Here is a 19,237-nt window from a genome sequence, read left to right on the forward strand (position 1 = left end):
GCTGGGGGAAGATGAGCTGACCTCTCAGCTGTGAGTTATTGCCGGCTAATAAGTCCCACTTGTTTGCTGACAGGAGAGGGGAAGACGTGTCTTTGCAGCAGAAATTGTGTTGAATGTTAAAAAAATTCACAATCAATTTTGGGAACACTGGAGTAACGCACTCTGTCATTCTCTCGGCTCCTAGATGCAGAGTAGGTGCTGCCGTGTCTTCCTTTTCTATCTCCGTATCCAGAAGTGATATTACTGAATTAATTATGACATCTTTGTGAAGAGCTGAAGCATCGCTCAAGTCCTCTATTCAGCAGCAGAGAAATGTCAAATTCATCTCACAGTAAATTTAAAATTACACCAACCTGAACTATCGCTACTGGCAGCATAATAATAAGGCAGGTAATCAAAATCAATTAAATTCCAGTGCCTTCCTATTGTCCTGGCAAAATCAAATTTGAAATTAGTTTGAGTTCGTTTGACTTTTCAGTAAAAGGAGCAGAACTTCAGAGATAATTTGAAGTAAGTATGTGGCCGTGACTGATCTTTTCTCGAGCTGCATGGGCCAGAGGAGATGTGTGCACGCACCGCGTGTCGGTGCAACCAGATGCCCAAAGACAAGGCAGTGGCTGGTTTGAGGCTGCATTTAACTGGGACCTGGGCAGGCCACGAAGACGGGGCTGGTGGTGGCATGAGCACAAAGCTCTCAGGAGGCGTGGTGGATCCACGGTGGATCCATGGTGGATCCACGATAGTTGTGTTCTGTGGGCACAGACACGGCTGGGAGGGTTTTCCCCTTGGGAAGGGTGCTGAGCAGATCCCAGGGTGCTGGGCTGATCTAAGAGGAGGTTTGGGCTGTCCTTCTGTCTGGTGTCTGTTCCTGCTGCAATCCCTATTTCTGCCCTTGGGATTTGAGGGTGCTGGGGGGGAACCCTTTGGGGTCACTAGCGTATGTGCCACAGGCAGGGTGCTGTGATGGGGCATCCCAAAGGCCAGTGTGCCCAGAAGGGGCGATGGGCACGGAGGAGGAGGAAAGAGGAGTGTGACCCAGAAGGAGAGCAGCAGAGCTCGGGTCCCAGTTCATAGTGCTAGCAGCCCCAGATTGGACCCTTCACTGCCTCAGGTCCTTCCAGGCACTGGCTTACATTTCTCCCCGTTTTGCCCTCTCCCTGTCCTGGGGCAGACACCCGGCACCCTTCTCCTTTTCCCCCGCAGCTTCCTCTCTGCTCCATAAATCCTCCATCCTGCCCAGACGGGACACTTTCTGCCTCGGAGCCTGGAGCAGAGCCGTCCCCTCCTACCTCCGGCATTCCTCATCCCCATCCTCTGCCCTGCCACCGTGTCCCTGGCGGCTTCTCACCCCCTTTTTTCCAGCTCTGAGCTGTGCCACCTGCTCCATCCTCTGGCTTCACCCTCGTGTGCTTCCCACCCCACCCCACCCCATCCCCTCCCTCCCCGCACCCCCGCGTCCCGCCAGTGATGGGCAGAGCGTCACGGTCTCCTAGCGACGCCCCTAGCAACGCCCCTAGCGACGCCCCTAGCAACGCCCCTAGCAACGCCCCTAGCGACGGCCCCGCACCTGCTCCCGCTGGACCAATCGGCGCGGGGCGCATCTGGGCCCCGTCTCGGTGCGGCGGCCGGGGGTGATGCTGGGCTCAGTGCTGCGGGGACCCGGGAGCTGCCACCACCGCCAGCACCGCCAGCGGGAGCAGCCGGCGGCTCGCAGAGGACAGGGGAGGACGGGGAGCAGCCCTCCTGCTGCAGCCGGGCGGGTGAGCGGCCGTGGGGCTGCGTGCGGTGGAGGGCGGCGTGGGGTTTTGCTGGTTCTGCTTCCCCGGTGGGGCTGGCAGGGGGACGCTGGCGCGGAGGAGTTTTGTGGGGGCGAGGTCTGGGCTTCGCCGCGCCTCGGCAGGGGGTGAGGAGCCCAGCGGGAGGCTCGGCTGGTCGTCCTGCGGAGGTGTCCGTGGCTCGGCCGGGCTGCGTCGGGCTCCAAGGGGAGGTTGCTGGCATCCGAGGCACCTCGGTGTAGCCAAAGCAGGACTCTGAGAAGTATCCGTAGCTGCTCGTTTGGTGCCTGTTAGCTGAGTGTCATCTCCTGGGATGAGACAACCATCCAAATATAGATGTCTTACAGCTGCGAGACAGGCACGCATGCACGCACACGCTCTGCTTTTCTTTCTCTCTTTCGCAGGGTTTAGAGCTGTTTGTTCTTCGTTCACACACACACACACATAACAAGTGTGAGTGCCTGCACACACACACACACACGCGTGAAAGTGCAGAGCTGGGGGATGCACGCACAGAGCTGTTTGTGCTCCCCACCTGGAGCGGGAGGTGTCCTCGCTGCCCCGTGCTAAATGCTCCCCACAGGAGGCGAGGCATCGGCTGGGTGCTGCTGCGTCTACTTGCAGCCCAGGAACTGGCCGGTGCACAAGGCAAACACTGAAACGTGCGCGCTGCAATCGTTCTGTTAAATAAAGCTGGTAATCTGCCTTCCCCCGAGCTGTGCGACTCTGCAGGAGTGTGGGTGTGCGCGCGTATGGGATAGGAAATTAGCGCTACTACTCGAAACGATGCTGTGGTTTTAATAGTCTCCCTTCAGCTTTCCTCCCAGGCTGACAAGAACTAACAGAGGAAATAACGTGCAGTTTTAAAGGGCAGTGATCAAGGCAGCAATCACGTTCTAGCTGAGGAAACTTCCGGATATTCAGGGAGCAAGCTGTATTTTTGCAGCGTTTGTTCTGGGAGGATTGCAGCTATACCACCGAGAGACCGAAGCAAATTTTCTTAATGTTTGATTTCACTTTCCTGATGCTCGAGAGGGTGTCTAGGAAGCGAGGTCAGAGTTAGAGCGCTGGATGTGACACCAGAGCTCTGCTTTCCCTGCTAGCGAGCCCCGCGGGGCTCCTGAGATAGCGCTCCCCTCTCTTGCAGCCCAGCTATGTGCCGCGTACGTCCCGGCTTTGCCACCTGAGCCATGTGTGTTTCTCCTTGATCCCCCGTGGCAGGTACCGTTCAGCAGTGCTGTGCTGCCAGAAATGCTCGCTGAGCCCGTGCGAGGAGGAAATCTCACCGGAACTGCTGGCGTTACCCCAGAAAGACCCTCTGCAGACTGACTCCACGTCCTCAGGTAACTACCAAGTTTGCAGAGTCCAGCCGGTCGGGCTTGCCTTCGGGGTGAGGGGAATTGCTTGGATGAGTGCTAAAAGGGGATCAAGCTGGGGATGGGATTTTATTCTCTTTCTCTGCTGCATGTGGCCCGAGCTCTAGCCATCCCCTTAGTCAGAGGGGTGCAGGCAGTGGGACTGCAGGGACGGGGAGAGGAGAAGTCACCCGGTTTTCATGCACTCGTGAGAGCTATTTGGATGCTTGTGCCTTGCCCAGAAATGAATTAGGGAGATCTGCAAAGCAATTAGCAAACTAAAAGGAAGGCAGGTTTAAAGTGCAAAGCCAGCAGCTCCCGCCAGCAGACAGCAGCAAGGCTTTTACCTGCCCACAGGTGAACTAAAGGGGGCTTTCTCCGCCTGAGCGAGGAGTAGGAAATCTGTCCCTACCCTTTGGAAAAGCTGCAATCGACCGGCAGTCTATGTGAAATCCTGGGGCTGGTGTGTTTTCGATCCACATGTTCGCCTGCCTGTGGCTTGGTAGCTTTGCGTTATCAACCGGAAAGCCCCCGGTGGGACCAGCTGCTTGTCCTGCCAGCGGCAGAGGAGAAATGCAGCAGCATGGCATGCGAAATCAGAGCAGGGTTTCAGCCGAGCACTCCTTAATTGCGAGCGCTGGTGAGGTTAGAGACAGGGGAATTTATCACTGCCGTTTGACAGCGGTTGCAAGGACGTTACGATGTTTCCAGCCATGTCAAAGTCACAGCTCCTGCTGATAATAAATGCCCAGTTCTGCGTGCTTAGAAGCCTCCCTCGGGTTTTCTATTTGTGCATGCGAGAGATGCTCAGAAACGGTTTCCACCTCGCACACTGATCACCTTCTCCCGTGTTAGGAAACCCCACAGGGCACGGGCACATTTTACCAACCGCCTTCCACGTGCAGTGTCGGCAGCTCTGGCTCGGCCAGCGAGCCCTTCTGCTTGCCCCCTGCAGACGTCTGCATCAACGTGCCGATAGTAGCAGCTCCTACGGCCCCGACACTGCAGCACAGTGAGGCAGGGATGGGTTTTCCTCTGAGAAAAGGAGGAGACACCGAGTGTAGGAGCGCTCCCCAGCTCTCACGTACGATGTCCGGGGCAGAGCTGGGGCTGGCAGGTCCCTCTTCCTTGCCCCAAGTGGGAAAGCATGAGCTTTGCTTTCTCCTGGCTGTTTGATCATTCATTAAGCCCCACTTTGCCCCCTCTCCGGGCTGACTTGCAGCCCTCTTGAAATCACCCGGCACTAATTCATGCCGCAGAGGGGCTCCTGTCACTGGGTGGTGGGGGAGCCCGGGGCCAGATGAAGACAATTTCTTGCAATTTGCAGCTAGACCGCGAAGTTGCCGTGTTATAAATTGATTTCCATTTCAATTTAGATAAGATAGCCCTCTGCCCAAACACGCCTAATAACTCTGCGGGTCCACGCAGCGCTGCAATTATTCCCGGAGAAATGAATAGGAAGGGGCAGATTTTGCTCTTTTTGAAAGCGCAATTAAAGACCTCGCGAAGCTGCGTTTGAGAGATGCAGGCTGGAGAGACGGAGGCGTCTATTCCCTCGCTGCCGCGCGTGGGATTTATGCTCCGAACTTCCATTAGTGCTAATGGCAGCCAGAGCCGCCGCGCTCCTGTGTGCCGCGCATGCCGAGCAGGCAGCGGCGGCGGGCGGGCGGCGGGAGGCTCAACGCGCTTCCCGAGGTCTGTTCCAGGCTGGGAGGACAAATATCAGGCTCAGGACCCACCGGTTAGTCCCTGGAGGGGAAACTTGGCCCCGTGCCTTGCGTTGTGGTGTGGCGCTGAAGAAATGTAATGTGATTAAGATGTATCTGTCTCCGAGCTTGAGTGAGGCGGAGGCAGTGACTCATACCACCTTGCTGTAACTGTCAAAACACTTGGCTGGCGAGAATAGCCTTCTACACAAAAAGCACTGATTCAATATGTTTATATTTAAACAAAACGCTGAGGGTCTGATTCACTGCGGCATTACTACCGCCGTGCGTGCCTGCAGCCCCGGCCAAGCAGTCCCGAGGCACGCACAGAGGCCGTCCGCTCTGACTTTCAGAGAAGGATTAGAGCAAGGCTGGCAGCTCGCGAGCCTCCTGCCCTGGAGTTTCTGGGCTTTGCCAGCAGCTAGCATCGCGTTGAGCAGCTTGTGTCTGCTTTGCTCTCTGTGTCTTTTGAGTGGCTTTGCACTTTCAAGTAGGAACATGTCCTCTTAACATCAGCCTCGCAGCCCAGAGGTGCGTTTGGTGTTCAGCCGTTGGTTGCTGCCCCTCCTTGCTCCTAAAGAAAGTGCTGGGGGTTGTGATAACTCCACTGCTTTGCCTGATGTTGTGAGGTCTTTGGGAACTGACTACGGTTCGCACCCGAGGGCTACGTCCCAAGCTGGTGCTGTCCGTACCCTGCAGACTTGGCAGGCAGAGGGCTGGTGCCAGCTGGATGCTCGCCCAACCCACTGCCAGGATGGTGATTCGTGTCCCTCTCAGGACACAATCCTCTCCCTCTGGGAGCACCCTGGGGACCAGTGGGGACAGGGCAGTGTGGTGGGGACAGCTGCAGGCTCTCCTGCACCGTGGCTCACCCTCATGCAAGACAATCATGTCTGGAGGGGTCTGGGTCCCAGGGAACTGCATCTAGCATGGCCACTCCAAGCTACGTGCCGGTTTTTCTTCAGGACCGTGCATGCGAAGGGCAATGACTGTCCCATTGTCACCCTCCATCTCCAGGGGGGAGGCATTCCTGCTGCCAGCGGCAGCAAAGGAGAGGTTTGCTTGGAGCTGAAGGAGCTGGAGGGCTCTGCACATAGCAGCAGCAGTGATTCTCTTTATGCTGTGCTTGTCTATCCTGCCTCTGCTCATTTTCTGCTTGCAGAGCACACAGGCAGTGCTGGGTCTGTGCTTCTGCCTTTTCACTGAAAACCACCAGGGAGCGAGTTTTAGCATTTAGAAGCCTGATTTGAAGGAGAACAACGAGCCCCTGGTTGGCTCATCAGCCTGTACGCTGAGTTTGGCTCCTTTCCCATCCCTGATGGCCCGGGAGGCCATGAGAACACCACTTTGTGTTTCATACCTCTGTCCTCAAAGTAGTCTGAGGAAAACCGTAGTGTTCTCCTACCCCACAGTGCAGGGAGGGTAAATGCTTTGGGGTTGCGCTCAGAAAACACAGCAGAGGGGCTTTAACCTAGGAGAACCTAATATCAGAGTAGTTAAGTGCCCAGGGTGTCTGGTCTCCAGCATAATTCAAATACTAGGATAAAACCTGCCAGCACTGAAGGCTGCTGCACGTGTGTTTGAACCAGTGTTTGTGGCTGCCCAGAGCTTACTGCAGCCGTGCCCCTGGTCCCGAGAGCTGAGGTCAGTGCAGGGAGCATCTCTGCTGTGTGCAGTGGTCCAGCGTGACTAAAACACGGTGTTGTCCTGTCACAAGATTGGCAGTCCCTTTCTGATACCTCTGTGGTGGGAACGGTGCTGCTTTGTGGGATCCATGTCAGGCCAGTCCCAGGGCTGGGGGTCTTGGCTGTAAGTCAGGTGTTAATCCACCAGTCAAGGGTTTTCCGCCCCGGTTTGTAACGTTCTTTTATGGCAAACCTCCATCCTCACTGACTTGAAATTCAGGGATAAAACACAAGAAGAATCTCCTGTGAGGGTCTGTCCTCTTCAGACATCTCCTTGGGGTTTTGGTGCAGAGGGAGGATGGCAGAGCACATCACCTCCTCCCCTGCGAGACCTGCACCAACATCCTTTCCCTCCCACCCGCAGCGAGGACTCCAGGAGCTCCCCAAGCCCACCCTGTAAGATGAGGTCTGGTTTGGCTGCACAATGTATTTGGCTCTGCTGCTGGGGTACAGATGCGGTTCAAAACCAAGCCCTTTATTTCCTCGGAAAGCCGGGCTTTACGTGCCCCCGTAAAGGATCTCAGCGTGGGAAAGAAATTTTATGCCGTAAGACCTGAGTGAATCCAGATACTAACTTTTGGGGACTGCCTTTAAAATTCACCACAGTAAGATCTCAAAAATGTGCCCATTTAAAAGCAAACCACTGCAAGCAGAGCGGGTTTTGGCGGCGGTGATGCCGCCCCACAGGCACCTGCCTCCCGATATCGTGTCACGAACTGGGAACCACAACGGGGCCCCGGTTCTCCCGGAGGGTCCTGAGCTGCCCAGCACCAGAGTTACGGTCTCGACGAGGTGCTTTAGCCCCACATCTCCCCTCGGAGCAGCACAGCGGGCTGGGAGCAGGACGTGCAGAGAGCCCCGACCCCAAGGGGGACGCTGAGCACGGGGCCTGGAACCCTTCACACGGGTAACTGCCGCAGCTCCACCGGCTGGGCTCGGCGGCTCCTCCGGGCCAACACCACCCCCTAGCGGGGCCGTGCTGCGACAGGGGGGAGTCGGGAGCTGCCTGGGTAATGGTGGCCCCCAGCCGGCCTCTGCCCACCAGGGACCCCTCTCTGCAGCGGGGGGCCCCTCCTGCGGCCCCCCGAGCCCCCCAGCCTACGCCCGTCAGGCCGCGGGGGCAGCGCTGCCAGGGCAGGGCCTGAGGGGCTGGAGGGCCGCGGGCTTGGAGACTCCCCCTCAGGTTTTGTCCCTGGGGTGTGGAGAGGAGGCAGTGGGGTCGGGGGGAGCGTGGTCCCATCTCCGGACCCCCTGCACGGCCCAGGCTGTGCTGCTGCAGGCACGGCGGCAGCGTTACCGAGCCTCTTCTCCTTCTTGTTTTGCGCAGAGCTGATCTCATCGGGGCCTACCAAACACATTAACGACGTCGAAAGTAGCCTACTTTAAGAGGAAATATGCAGAAGAAGAACATTTACATCAAGATTGCCATGAGTATTGTCCAAAAGTGAGTAGCTTTCTCATTGCAGCTCCCATCCTCCCTCGGTTTCATTCCTCCGTACTAAAGACCCCTTTGATGCTCTTTGCTCCCCAGCACCTGATACTACCCGAGGACCGGACTTGTATTCTAAAACTTTCTCTCCAGAAACTCCGATTCCTGGAAGACCCTGAAGCCTACCTCCGTAGGTCTGTATTAATTAACAATCTGTTGAGGAAGATTCACCTAGAGACAGAGAGGGAGAGCTATGAATACTTTAAGGAGGCTCCGTGTTATAGGACTGCTTACTCTGATGCACGAAAACGGCTGAAGTTTATGGTACACGAGTGCTGTTCCCAGTCGCTCTATTATGAAGAGCTGCATTCGTATCGTATCGTGCCTTATTCTGCAGAGAACGCCGTTTACGGAATGGGCTACACAAGCAGCCACTTGGAGCAAAATTCTCAATTGCTTATTTATAAAATGAATTAAAGTAGCTGTTAGACCCACCTATGTTTGTTTCTGAATGCTTGAACTGCTTATTGAGGTGTTAAGATGAGGCACTAATTGCAGAGATACTTAATGATCAAGCCGGGTGCGGTAGGAGCTGAGCGAATGGCACTTTGAAATCCGCTCCGCAGCCCCAGTTTTAACCCCGTGGCTATGAAGTACCTTGGCACACACACGGAGCTGGTGCAATACACAGGTCCTTACCCACTGAGGCTGTGTGCAGCATGTTGTGTAGAAGCAAAGCCGCATTTAAGTTCTGTGTGTGTAGATACAGACATTGAAAATCACTTTGCAGTTAAATTCTGCCATTCCTGGCAGAAGGGGAGCCCCTAGAGTAGCAGAGTAGTCTAACAGTGAGGAGTAAAAAGCAAGTTATTTACGTAAAGGCATAGATAGAAAGTTTCTTTGAGGAAATGTTTGGAATATGAAGGAGTCAGTGCCAAAGGAAATAGCCTTTTGCTTAGGATTTTCAGAGACTAACTCGCTTGCTACTTACAAGACACTCTATACTGAGACTTACAAGGTTATTTTTTTTTTTTTTTAGAATAATTGCATTCACCTTTTTACATATTATTATCTCTTAGCTGGTATCTATTTTGCTATTTTAATACAGAACAGAATGACTCACAGGAAAAATTGCTTCTTCAGCCCGCCATCAGTGTTTCCTTAGCTTCATTTGATTCTTCCCCTAGTTGTTTCCCTGATACTTTTCTGCATGCTAATTTGCTGTTTGGCCGGAGGTTCACATTGGTGCTAGGGAATAGACAGTCATTTATTTTTACGTGGAATAAACAAGGCAGAAAAACAACCATAACTCCTATCGATAGAGAATGAATGTACGTGACAGATGCTAGTAAAGCCTCAGAGATTCTCCTGATGAAGCTACTCAGCATTCGTAATAGTGTTTCAGGTCAAGTGAAATGTCTAATTTCAATCTGGGAATTAACCTTAGAATATGTAAATATATATTTCGCAAGCTATGAAATGACATGAGAGATGTTCAGCAAATCGATGACTACAAGTGGAAAGTTTTATAGCTGCCAAAGCTATGTCATGAAAATACCAAAGAGTAATATAAGGGAAAAGATGATGCTCCAGCAATGGGGTCAAAAGCAAAGATTGCACTATAACCTGTGGAAATGTGATTGATGAGCCTGTAAATTATCAGTTGCTGATACACCTGCTGTTCTCCGGAGGGTGGCTCACAACCCAGAATCACTGAACAAATACGCAAAATGGTCCAAAGCCTGTCCTCTAGGGCTGTTGGCTTCCAGTGAAGAAATTGGCTTTGCCTGCCTGGCTATCACCCCCGCAGCTTTAAAGCAAAGTAATAGCACACTCTCAGCTGGAGGCAGATATGTATCTAAGAACATGATTTTTTTTTTATTTTGAAAGGGTTTTCTCATGCGGGTCTGGCCGATGCTATTTCTGAAGCATTATGGAGTACGAACAAATACCATTGCTTGACAGGGATGTGTTTAGTGTAGGATTCCTTCTGTAACCCTGCCCGGAGCATCTTAGTTGTGTGTGTTGCACGTCATCGCAGCTGTCAGGCACGTGTTCATAGCGCAGGAAAAAAGATAGGAAGGCAAGAGCAGAAGGTGTGAAGAGCAAAGTCAGCTCATATATCAGCAGTTGGAAGCAGGACAGGTTTAGGGGATAGAACGGAGCAGTTAAATACAACTTTTTAATGAGAAAAAAATGCAACAGCTGATTTCAAAACAAGGATAGCCTGCAAACTGGGGAACACGAACAGCACAGGTATTGCAGTGAGGCTGGAAGGACAGGGCAGCGCTGTGTTTGGGAGGCCCTGTTGGTTGTTATGAATGTTCAGGCTGTGAGAAGCAGCTTTTGGTTTTGTGCTGAGGCAGGGCATACTTCTTTGCCTCTTCAAAAAGGTGTCATCAGCCCCTTGCTGTGCAACACAGGGGGCTTTGCCTCCCTCCCAAAAAACTCGTGCTGGGCCCTGTTTGGGGAGTCTCCAGCTACAAGGGTCTGTGCCCAGCTCGACAGGGGCCAGCTGAGAGAGGCTGGCTAATTGCTCATTGCCAGCTGGGCGCAGCAGCCCTCGTACCTTAAGCAGAAGCTGGAAGCCAACCCCGTGCTGCACAGGAGGGGGCTGATGGCTGATGGGCGCCACGAGAGGTGCTGTGAGCCCCCGGGGAGCTCCCAGCCCCTGTTGGCCCCTGGGATCCTCCTGGGGACACAGAAGCCAGGCCTCAGGAGGCTGCTGGGTGTTACAGGGGAACTGTTCCTCTTGTCTGGTGTTTCAAAATATGTAATTTGCTGCTCTGAAGTGATCCAATTTATATGCTTCTTTGTTCTTTGTGTGTTTCTGCCTGAACTCATGATGATCTAGCTACTACATGAAATGCTAAAACGCTTCTGTTTTTCCTCTGCCCTGCTTTATTACATTCATACGACGGTCCTGGCCTGAAAAACAAAACTTTTTACATAAAATTTGTTGCAATGGAGTGAAAAAGCTTAGTAGGATGAAAGCCTTTAATCTCATCTGAAGAAAAAGCAGTGCCCCTGTCAGATTCAGCTCTGAACACTAAATTCCTTGCCTGCTGAAAGGGGCAGGTACTTTCTTGCCTATTGAAAGCTTCTCTGATAACGCGCTGTCTCCTGAACAGGTACAACAGATGCAGATCTGGATCAGATAACAAAACTGCTTGGGCTACCCATGAAAGAGAGTAATATTTTACTCGTGTTTTTCTCATGTGTTGTTTTCTTGAACAAAATACATTGTCTAATCTTTAATTTTATTTATTTCTATTTGCTCTAGGAGCTGTTAAAAGAGATAATTTTATTTCTAGAAAACTCTGGTTGACTTTTTGATATGAAATTGAGTTAAAGGTCCACAATTCTAACTTATTTTGAGTCTACACAAGTTTTTGTTGCCTTCTGCTTCACCCAGTGATTTGTGCTGTTGAAAAGTGGGTCTGAAACATTCAACTTCAGTGCTTAAGAAACATGATTTTCAGAGTGATAAAGAAGTAGAAAGGTGCAGTAACATTGCAAGTTGCTCCCGAAATATTTAATTTGACACTTTTTTGAATTATGTGCTGATCTTATCGTTTAGTTGCCAAGCTACTAGGTACCAGTGTTTTTAATACAGCTTCCTACAGTGATTTTCCTGTTCTGGGGTTTGTAGCTGCAATTCAGCTCTTCTAGCTTCTGATGTGTGAATCTGTCTGTAGGTGGTCAAATTTCGGTGATAGATATATATATATATATATATTCTACTATGACTGCGGTAGGAGCTCCCACACACGGGCTATGTTTGCACTGGATGTAAAGAAAGTCCTTCCTTCCCTTCGACTCAGTTGCCTTGGAGATAGCGCGTTCATCAGAGACGATGCAGGGCGACACGGACAGAGCTGGTGACAGATAGCTGGTAACTTTGCAAAGGACTGGCTTAGGACAATCCATTGTCATCTCGGAACAGCAGCACACCTGGCTGTAAGTAGCGTTTCAAAGAGCTACGTTTTCTCTGTGCCGCTTTCCCCAACCTGGCTGGGAATGCCGGACCTGAGCAGCGCCGGTGCCGCCCGGAGCAGCAGCAGCTGTGGTAGGAGGCAGCCTGGCCCAGCAGGAAATCAGCTTTGGTGCAGACATCCCGCAAGATTAGGGCCCTGATCCTGCAAACACTTCGGGTCTTGCCCGAGTGTCTCGGCGCGCATCCTCCGGCTGCAGCCAGGGAGGCTCCTCGTGTGCTCAACGCTCAGCATGTGTACGGGCGAGCGGGGCTGGGGCTGCCCTGCACCACAGACGTGCTCCTCAGTTGCCTAATTATCAGTGAAAAGTGATTATAGAGCTGCCGCTTGAGTTCTTGGATACGTTTATATTGCACTGTAAATGGAACTTTTGTTTTCGATGAATGTGTTGAGTATACATACGGACTATCGTGCCTTAAAGTCCCATCCTCATACAAGCCTTTGTACATGTCCTGTAAAAACCGCAGCCCGTGTTTAGCTGATAACTCTGTGCACTCCACGCAGATCTGGTTCCGTGCTCAGCAGGGCCTTGGGAAGCACGACCCTGACCCCAAAGTTTGCCATGAACACAGAGGGCGTTTGGCAATTCCCTCTTCTCATCTTTTTTTAGACTGCATTCCTCCTCGTGGTTCACAAAATTCTCCTTTTCCAGTTTCTGCCATAACCGGGTTCTGTGTTACCTGCAATGCCAGCGCCCCTCCCGCGAACTCAAAAAGTTGTAAAAAAAGTTGTCTCCAGCTTTTCAATGCCATCTGTACAGCGCTCTCTCAGCAGGGGATCACAAATGCAGATAATAATGTTGTCAAGTATATCGTCGTATATTTGACATGGTTAACAAAGCAGAAAAGGGAGCACCTATTTCTGCTGAAATGCATGAGCCTGCATTATGGTAAATACATGGTGATTATACACCACTTAATTGGAATAATACCTACTGGTTCTATGATAAAAAATGGCTTTTTAATGTTTAAAATTACTTGGGACCTGGTTAAAGGTTTTTATGAAATTGTTTTCTAAAGTGAATAGTAGAAAAATGTAAATGTATTTTAAATATACATATAATGTGCATGTTATTAATAAAGATCTATTTCTATTGAATCAGATGGGCTCTCATTGAACATATGCTCTTTGGTTTACAGGAAAACATGCAAAATTACTAAAGAACTAACACCATTCTAACACCATGAACACCCTGAAAGTTTTTAAACCTACATATTCTTTGAGGGACCTGCATCCCGGGGTGAACCTGGACCCAGCTGGCAAGTCTGACGTGCAGAGCTGGGAACCATTTTTCTAATAATGTTCTGCAGGACATCTTCCAGATGCTGAAGAAGGGTCAAAGATAAAATAGGCAGCTATTGGAGCAGTTCAGGAATAAGGGAATTTTTAACTAAAAATCCTGATTATAATGGAAAGATCCCCTTTCCCTCATCCTCCCAGCTTTTCTTTGGGATTTCTTTTTTTCCCCTGAAGAAGCTGAAACAAAATTCTGAAACTATTTTTAGTGTTATAGATAAGGAGAAATGTTTATAAAAGGACAAACTTTCCTCCTGTGCAGGATGGGAGCCTGCGAGGAGCCTCTCGAAGCAGCTGCAGGACCAGGTGCTTCAGCCAGGGCTTGGGTACCGTCGAGGGCTGGCATTTTTTCGGGACTTGAGCATTGCAACCACCGGCCTTAGGCACAGCTGTAAATCACCCTCCTGCTCCAGCTGTGCTGCCTGAGGACCGAACAGCTACAGCTGCGTGTTGTCAGCCTGGTGACTGCCCTGAAACCACCCGTGGCAAGTCCCCTGCGTACCTTGTTTGAGCTGGATGCTACCAGGGGGAAGCAGCGACCACCCAGAACACGGGATGTTCTTTATCACCATTACATCCCGGGCTCCGTGCATTTCAGGGCTTAATTAATTCAGGCCTTAAGCTAAGCAGCCCCGTTCCTCAGGCTAGGTGATGCTTTGAGCTCCTGGCTGAGGCCTGCTCCAGGGCATCCTCCTGGCTTTTGGGGCACGGCGGGACAGTCCGTGCTGCCCACGGGCTGCCGTGCTGCTGATAGCCGATTATCCCCAGCTGGGCTGAGTGGTGCCAAGTCGCAGCTCCTAGCAGGGCAGGGAGACTGTGCCGAAACAAACTGCTTGGTGGAAATCGTTGCCATTTCGCAGCAAGAAGGGCTGCGTGTAACATCTGCTGGCGGGGAAGAGGAGGCAGGAGAAGGTCCTATAAGGTGCCAGCTCCCCAGCAGGAGGGCTGCTTTCCCCCTCCCTCACTCTCACCTTTTTGTGATGCTGGTGGGAGCCATGGGGTTTTTTAAGCATGTCCCCGGATGCTGCTGGGGTCACCGGTACTGTACCCAGAGAGCATTCCCAAAGGAAGCTGCACCATGCCTCACGTGGATGGGGTCCTTCCCAAAGCTCAGCAGCACAGAGAGGGGCTGCAGCCCCCTATTGATAATGGGGCCAGAGTGGCCTCAGCTCCACGGCCTTTCCCCAGAGCCTCTGCATGGTCCAGGCGCAGGTGGAAAGACATGTAATTTCAGAGGAAAGCTATATTGTGCTCATGTCGATGCGGAGACCTCTGAGGGAGATGTTCCAGCCACAGCCAGGCCATGGACATCAGCTCCTGCCTGGGCAGAGGTGAGGGAAATGCCCAGCTCTGGGTTTGGGGTCTTGGGGAAGCCCTCTGCTGGGGCTGTGCCCACCTGGGCATGGTGCTGGCCAGACGTGATCCCATACTTCCCAGCTGCCTCCATCCCGGGACAGCTCAGTTGGGATGGAGGAGGCTGGGAGGTATGGGATGATGTCCAGGGAAACCTCGGGATCTGGTATCCCGAGCCATGGGATGAAGGGTGCGAGCACAATTACTGTGACAGTGCCACGATGACTTAGGTGTCCTGCACAGCACGGTGTGCGTCAGTGCGAGCCCTGCGTGGCCAGGCCAGACAGTGATACCGTTTATTTTAAATTTTAATTTCAGGCTTTTTGCCTGAAGATGGCACTGCTGCATCGAAGGATGGCAGGAAAGCAGCTGTAACCTCCCCGTGCCAAGATAGAGCTGGACTGGGGGGGCTCCTGCCCTGGTGTGGGGGCGACCACCGGGACTGTCTGCCTCGGCTTGAAGGACCCCCAAACCCACGGGCAGGCAGCCCCAAACCCAGACTGCTTTTGGACCAAGCTCTTTCTATTTTCCTAGCTTTTGGACCCAGTGCCCAAACCTTGTTATTTCTTTGCAAGCTCTTTCTCCTTGATTTCTTATGAAGGTGTGCTGAACAGGTGATGCTTAACACCATAAAAACATGCAAGGAGCTGCTTCAATTTATCCATACCTTCATGTGCTAGCAGTAAAAGGGTGGACGGGAACATGCCCCAGGGACATTTTGAGGCTCTGCCCAGGCATTCACATGGTTTAAAACATTTGTGGCCAGAGCCACAGGGACTGAATGAGTTGGCTGTCCTGTGCCCATGTCCTGCCCCCACCCTCCTCCTCCTATTTCTTCTTGAAGGACCTGAAGTAGCAGAAAATAATTCCTGTGCTGTGCAGAAAGGAATTGGTCTTTCCAGGGGGAAAAAGCCCCTTGCCGGCCATAATATCCTAGGTCTGGGATGGGGACCGAGCGGGGACACGCTCCGAGGCGATGTCCAACGCACGCTCGGTGGTGTGGATGTTAGCTGGGTGCCGAGAGGTGGGACTGGGCCTGGACAAGGCCAGGAGGGTGCCCCGACTGCCAGGGTCCTGCACACCCCATCTGGGTGGACGGGCTCCTCGGCTGAACCCCCTGCTGGGTCCCGTGGGGCTGCACGTGGAGAAGCTTTGCTCCCCTGAAAGGCTCATGAGCTCACAGCTTTGTGCTTACACTTCAAGGGTCGTGGCCCTCCTGGGATGACCCCGTGTGCCCACTGGATTTAGTGACATTTGTGCATTTGCACTCCCAAATGCCATCGGCAGGGAGAAGCAGCAGCAATCATTGCCCATAAGGACAATTCTGTCTCAGATTAAAAAAAAATAATAATAAAAAAAAAAAGGAAAAGAAAAGGGGGGGGGGGGAGGGGGAAGGAAAAAAATAAAAAGCATAGCTGCTTGTGTGTATTGTCACCACTGGAGGGCTGCATCTACCTGCAGACTTTAAGTGGGTTACACCAAACCCAGGGCACCTGTCACCTTGTGAAATGCTTTGTACAAATGTAACTGGGGAGGGCCGAAAAGCAGGGACTGCTTTCTTCAGGGAACAACCTGGTTGTGACCTTTGTCGTGTTGCAGTGAAAGAGCTCCTCCTCCTTTGGAAGCTTTGGGGTTAGTTTTCAGAAAGGTGGTGGGTTGGGGGGGAAGGAGAGAAATTGCTTCAGGACAGTGGGGCTGTGAAAATAGGAGCTTTGGTTTGTTTTGGGCTGTGCTCCCTCTGTCATACATAATCCTGGGCCCATGTGCCATCAAAGGCAGAGATCCTGGCTCTCCTGAGACAGACCCATATTTACGTGCTGTGCCCGTGCTGTTTGGTGGGTCCCCGAGCCTCGTCCCTCCTTGCCCCCCATGGGCTCAGGAGGTTTCCATCAGCTGTTTTTCTGGTTAACTCACCAGAGAGAAACACAGCTCCAGCTCGGCAAAGGAAATGCCATATCTGCAGATGCTTTGGGGCATGCTAAACAGCTGGGCCTCTCCGGGGTCCCTGTTGAGGCGGCTTTGTTTTTCATTTCAGCTTCACACATACTTTACAGGTTTCTATTTCAGCTCTTAATTCTTGAGACTGACTTAACGAGAGCTCTGCTAGGACTACAGAGGGCAGCAAGTTGCTCGGAACGAAGCAGCCTTCATCCTGCGCTGGCTTTAGCAGGCGCAGAGGTGCCGGGGAGGCGTGCTGCCGCTGGGAAGAGACACAGCTCTGCGGAGCAAGGACCGAGCAGCAGGCAGAGCTGCGAGCAAGCTGGGGCTGGCAGGCTAAAACCCTGCTCGTGCTCCCTCGGTAAAGCCTCCAGCAGTGGTTTGCAAGTGCCTGCAAGCCCTCTGCACCCGCGTGTTCGCTGTTCCTGCCTAGGTGTCGGGTAGGAAGCTGTGTAACTGTTTCGGTAAAAGCTTTTGGGGACTTCTTAAAGAAATCTTTCATGGAACTTCACATTTTGGAAAAGGCCATTTTAGATCAGAGCTTTTTGTGCTGTGCCCTTCATCTCTCTCTCCCTCCCCTCCCAAATGACTGTGTTTCCTTTAAGCTCCTTTGAAAATACCAGCTTTGATAAATAAATCAGACAGCACCGTACTTCAGAATCACTAATGGGACCTGCTGCTGGTCAGCGAACGCAGCGCTTCCTTTGAAACCTTGGCAGAAAGGGAAGCAGTTATGTTATGTGCCTCGTGTCTTAGTGGTATTTGTATTTTTGAAGAAACCTCTTTTTTTTTTTTTTTTTTTTTTTTCTTTCTGGGAACTCATGGTATTATTTTCTTCTGCATATGTAGAAGCTGGGTACATAAGTGCTAGGAGAAGCAGCCATGCAGCTCTGTTGGTTTCTCCTGAACCACTTCTGGATCATCGAGAGCTTTCCCAGCCCTGTTACTGGTGGTAGCATGTCTCTGTGTACCAAGTAATGACCAACACTGGTAGGAAGAAGGCCGGTAGTGTTTGCTGTTTGACACAGGTTCACTGCACGAACTACGGAAGCCCAGGTAGACTTGGACTGGAATAGCAGAGCAACGTGATTGCTAGGAAAGTATATTTCATCTTTTTTATGTGATTATTCTGGGGGCTTAGCTAAGCTCAGCAGGAGCTGCTGGGTGAGATTTTTTGGTAAATTCCTGATGGGTTTCCCTTTTTTGCACCATGTAAGGGGGGGAATGCAGGACACCTCCCAGAAAGCATCCAGTCTTGGTGTGGAGGCTCTGCCCTTTCCAAGGAGTCTGTCCCAGTGGCCGCAACCACTGGTATGGGTGCCTTTTTTTCTTTAAATCTCTTTAAGTGTCTCGTTTCTAATTGGAACTGGTCTGGACTCAGCTTCTAGCCACAGGCATTTTGTTAAACCTTTCTCCTAGATTAAGAATCCCTTTTAAGTGCCTGTTATCTCCCCCATGTGAAGACAGTGTAATCAAGTTGCCTCCCAGTCTCTGCCTTTTGAGACTAAACAGATTGAGCTCCCTGTCTGTGGCTAAAAGGCCTTTTCTAAACCTTCCATCAGAGCTTCACTTGGGCATCTGGGGCTGAAATGGGACTGTAATCACTAAGTGAGTCTTAGGCTAAAGTGATTTTCTAAAGCATGACATGAGGCATTAAGGATTTCATGGCCAATACAGAGTGAAGTCTCCTTTATCCAGTTTCTTTACTCTTGCCTTTTTATGTTTGTCTCAGTGTTTCAGACACCAAGATGCAAAATTGGTTTTGGATCCGTCACCCTACAACACCAGGCGACAGGTGTGTTGGCTGGGGCTGTGGATCCCTTTGTCAAGACCAGAATATTAAATGTTCTCACGAATTTCAGGCCACACTGGAGAAAACAGATGAAGACAGATATGCCTGCTGGCAGGGGTGGGGAGGCAGCAAGTTCAGCTTTGAACTCAGGAAAGCCTAGTGCTCAGTCTGGCTGCTGCAAGCCAGTGTGATTGCTATAGGGCAGAAGGTATTAGACAGAAGGTTATATTGGTTCCCTACTGGGGATAATAGTGATTCTCATTGCCTTACCTCTGTGAAGAAAACACTATCCTGTACTCTGACATGAAATTCTCCATTGGCAAGATATCTGATTTTCCCCTATCTCAAGGGTACAGAAAAATACTGCATATATATATATATATATATATATATATATAAAGGCCAACCTTGTAAAGAAAATTGACAGGAGAAATAGCTCACCTTGTGCTCTACTCAAGCCATTACATGTAAGCCACCCCTGTGTCTTGAGAGCACTGGAGCTCAGTGGCTTGTGCAAGTCCCAAACGCCTCAGTTCTTGCAGCCTGTGCAGGGCTCTTCCAAGCAGGAAAGATGTTGGGCACCAGTGTTAATCAGGAAATCCTAAGCCTGGGAAATCTTACCCTGCCCCTGTAATCTGAACTTCAAAACTCTGAGCCCTTCTGTCATCAATGCCAGAAGCTGCCACTGCAGAGCAAGAACAGGAGAAATGGTTGTTAAATCAAGATTAGATTAATATTTATAGTGCTGTAACTGATGAGGAGATGATCTGCTTTCACACTGATACTGAAAACCCATCCTGATCCCTGTTACAGAGCTGGATCTGCTCCCTTGCAACACCCTGCTTTACATTAACGCTGTCCAGAACGTGCCCGCGTTAGAAAATTCCCAACCTGTAAAGCTCCTGCATGTAAA

General features: G+C 51.4%; 3 long non-coding RNA genes across 7 annotated transcripts in view; 1 reads left to right on the forward strand and 2 right to left on the reverse strand.

The window, feature by feature from the left end:
* Positions 1 to 1,450, reverse strand: part of LOC121071818 — an 11,322-nt gene extending 9,872 nt beyond the window's left edge. For all 3 annotated transcript variants that reach the window (XR_005820800.1, XR_005820801.1, XR_005820799.1), the window contains exons 1-2: positions 1,349 to 1,450; positions 354 to 430 (exon numbers count right to left, since the gene is read on the reverse strand). This is a non-coding gene — a long non-coding RNA (uncharacterized LOC121071818). The remainder of the gene's footprint in view (positions 1 to 353; positions 431 to 1,348) is intronic.
* LOC121071819 overlaps positions 1 to 2,157 on the reverse strand; it is a 21,393-nt gene extending 19,236 nt beyond the window's left edge. Inside the window, exon 1 of the long non-coding RNA XR_005820802.1 lies at positions 2,146 to 2,157. This is a non-coding gene — a long non-coding RNA (uncharacterized LOC121071819). The remainder of the gene's footprint in view (positions 1 to 2,145) is intronic.
* Positions 1,557 to 10,906, forward strand: LOC121071817. Of its 3 annotated transcripts, none has more exons than XR_005820796.1 (4): positions 1,557 to 1,760; positions 2,997 to 3,118; positions 7,849 to 7,965; positions 8,053 to 10,906. It is a non-coding gene; the product is annotated as an uncharacterized LOC121071817 (long non-coding RNA). The 3 variants fall into 3 exon arrangements; XR_005820798.1 differs by lacking the exon at positions 1,557 to 1,760 and adding an exon at positions 2,389 to 2,515; XR_005820797.1 differs by lacking the exon at positions 1,557 to 1,760 and adding an exon at positions 2,595 to 2,827.
* Positions 10,907 to 19,237: the final 8,331 nt, after the last annotated feature.

The sequence above is a fragment of the Cygnus olor genome, chromosome 5 (assembly GCF_009769625.2).
Source record: "Cygnus olor isolate bCygOlo1 chromosome 5, bCygOlo1.pri.v2, whole genome shotgun sequence".
NCBI lineage: Eukaryota > Metazoa > Chordata > Aves > Anseriformes > Anatidae > Cygnus > Cygnus olor.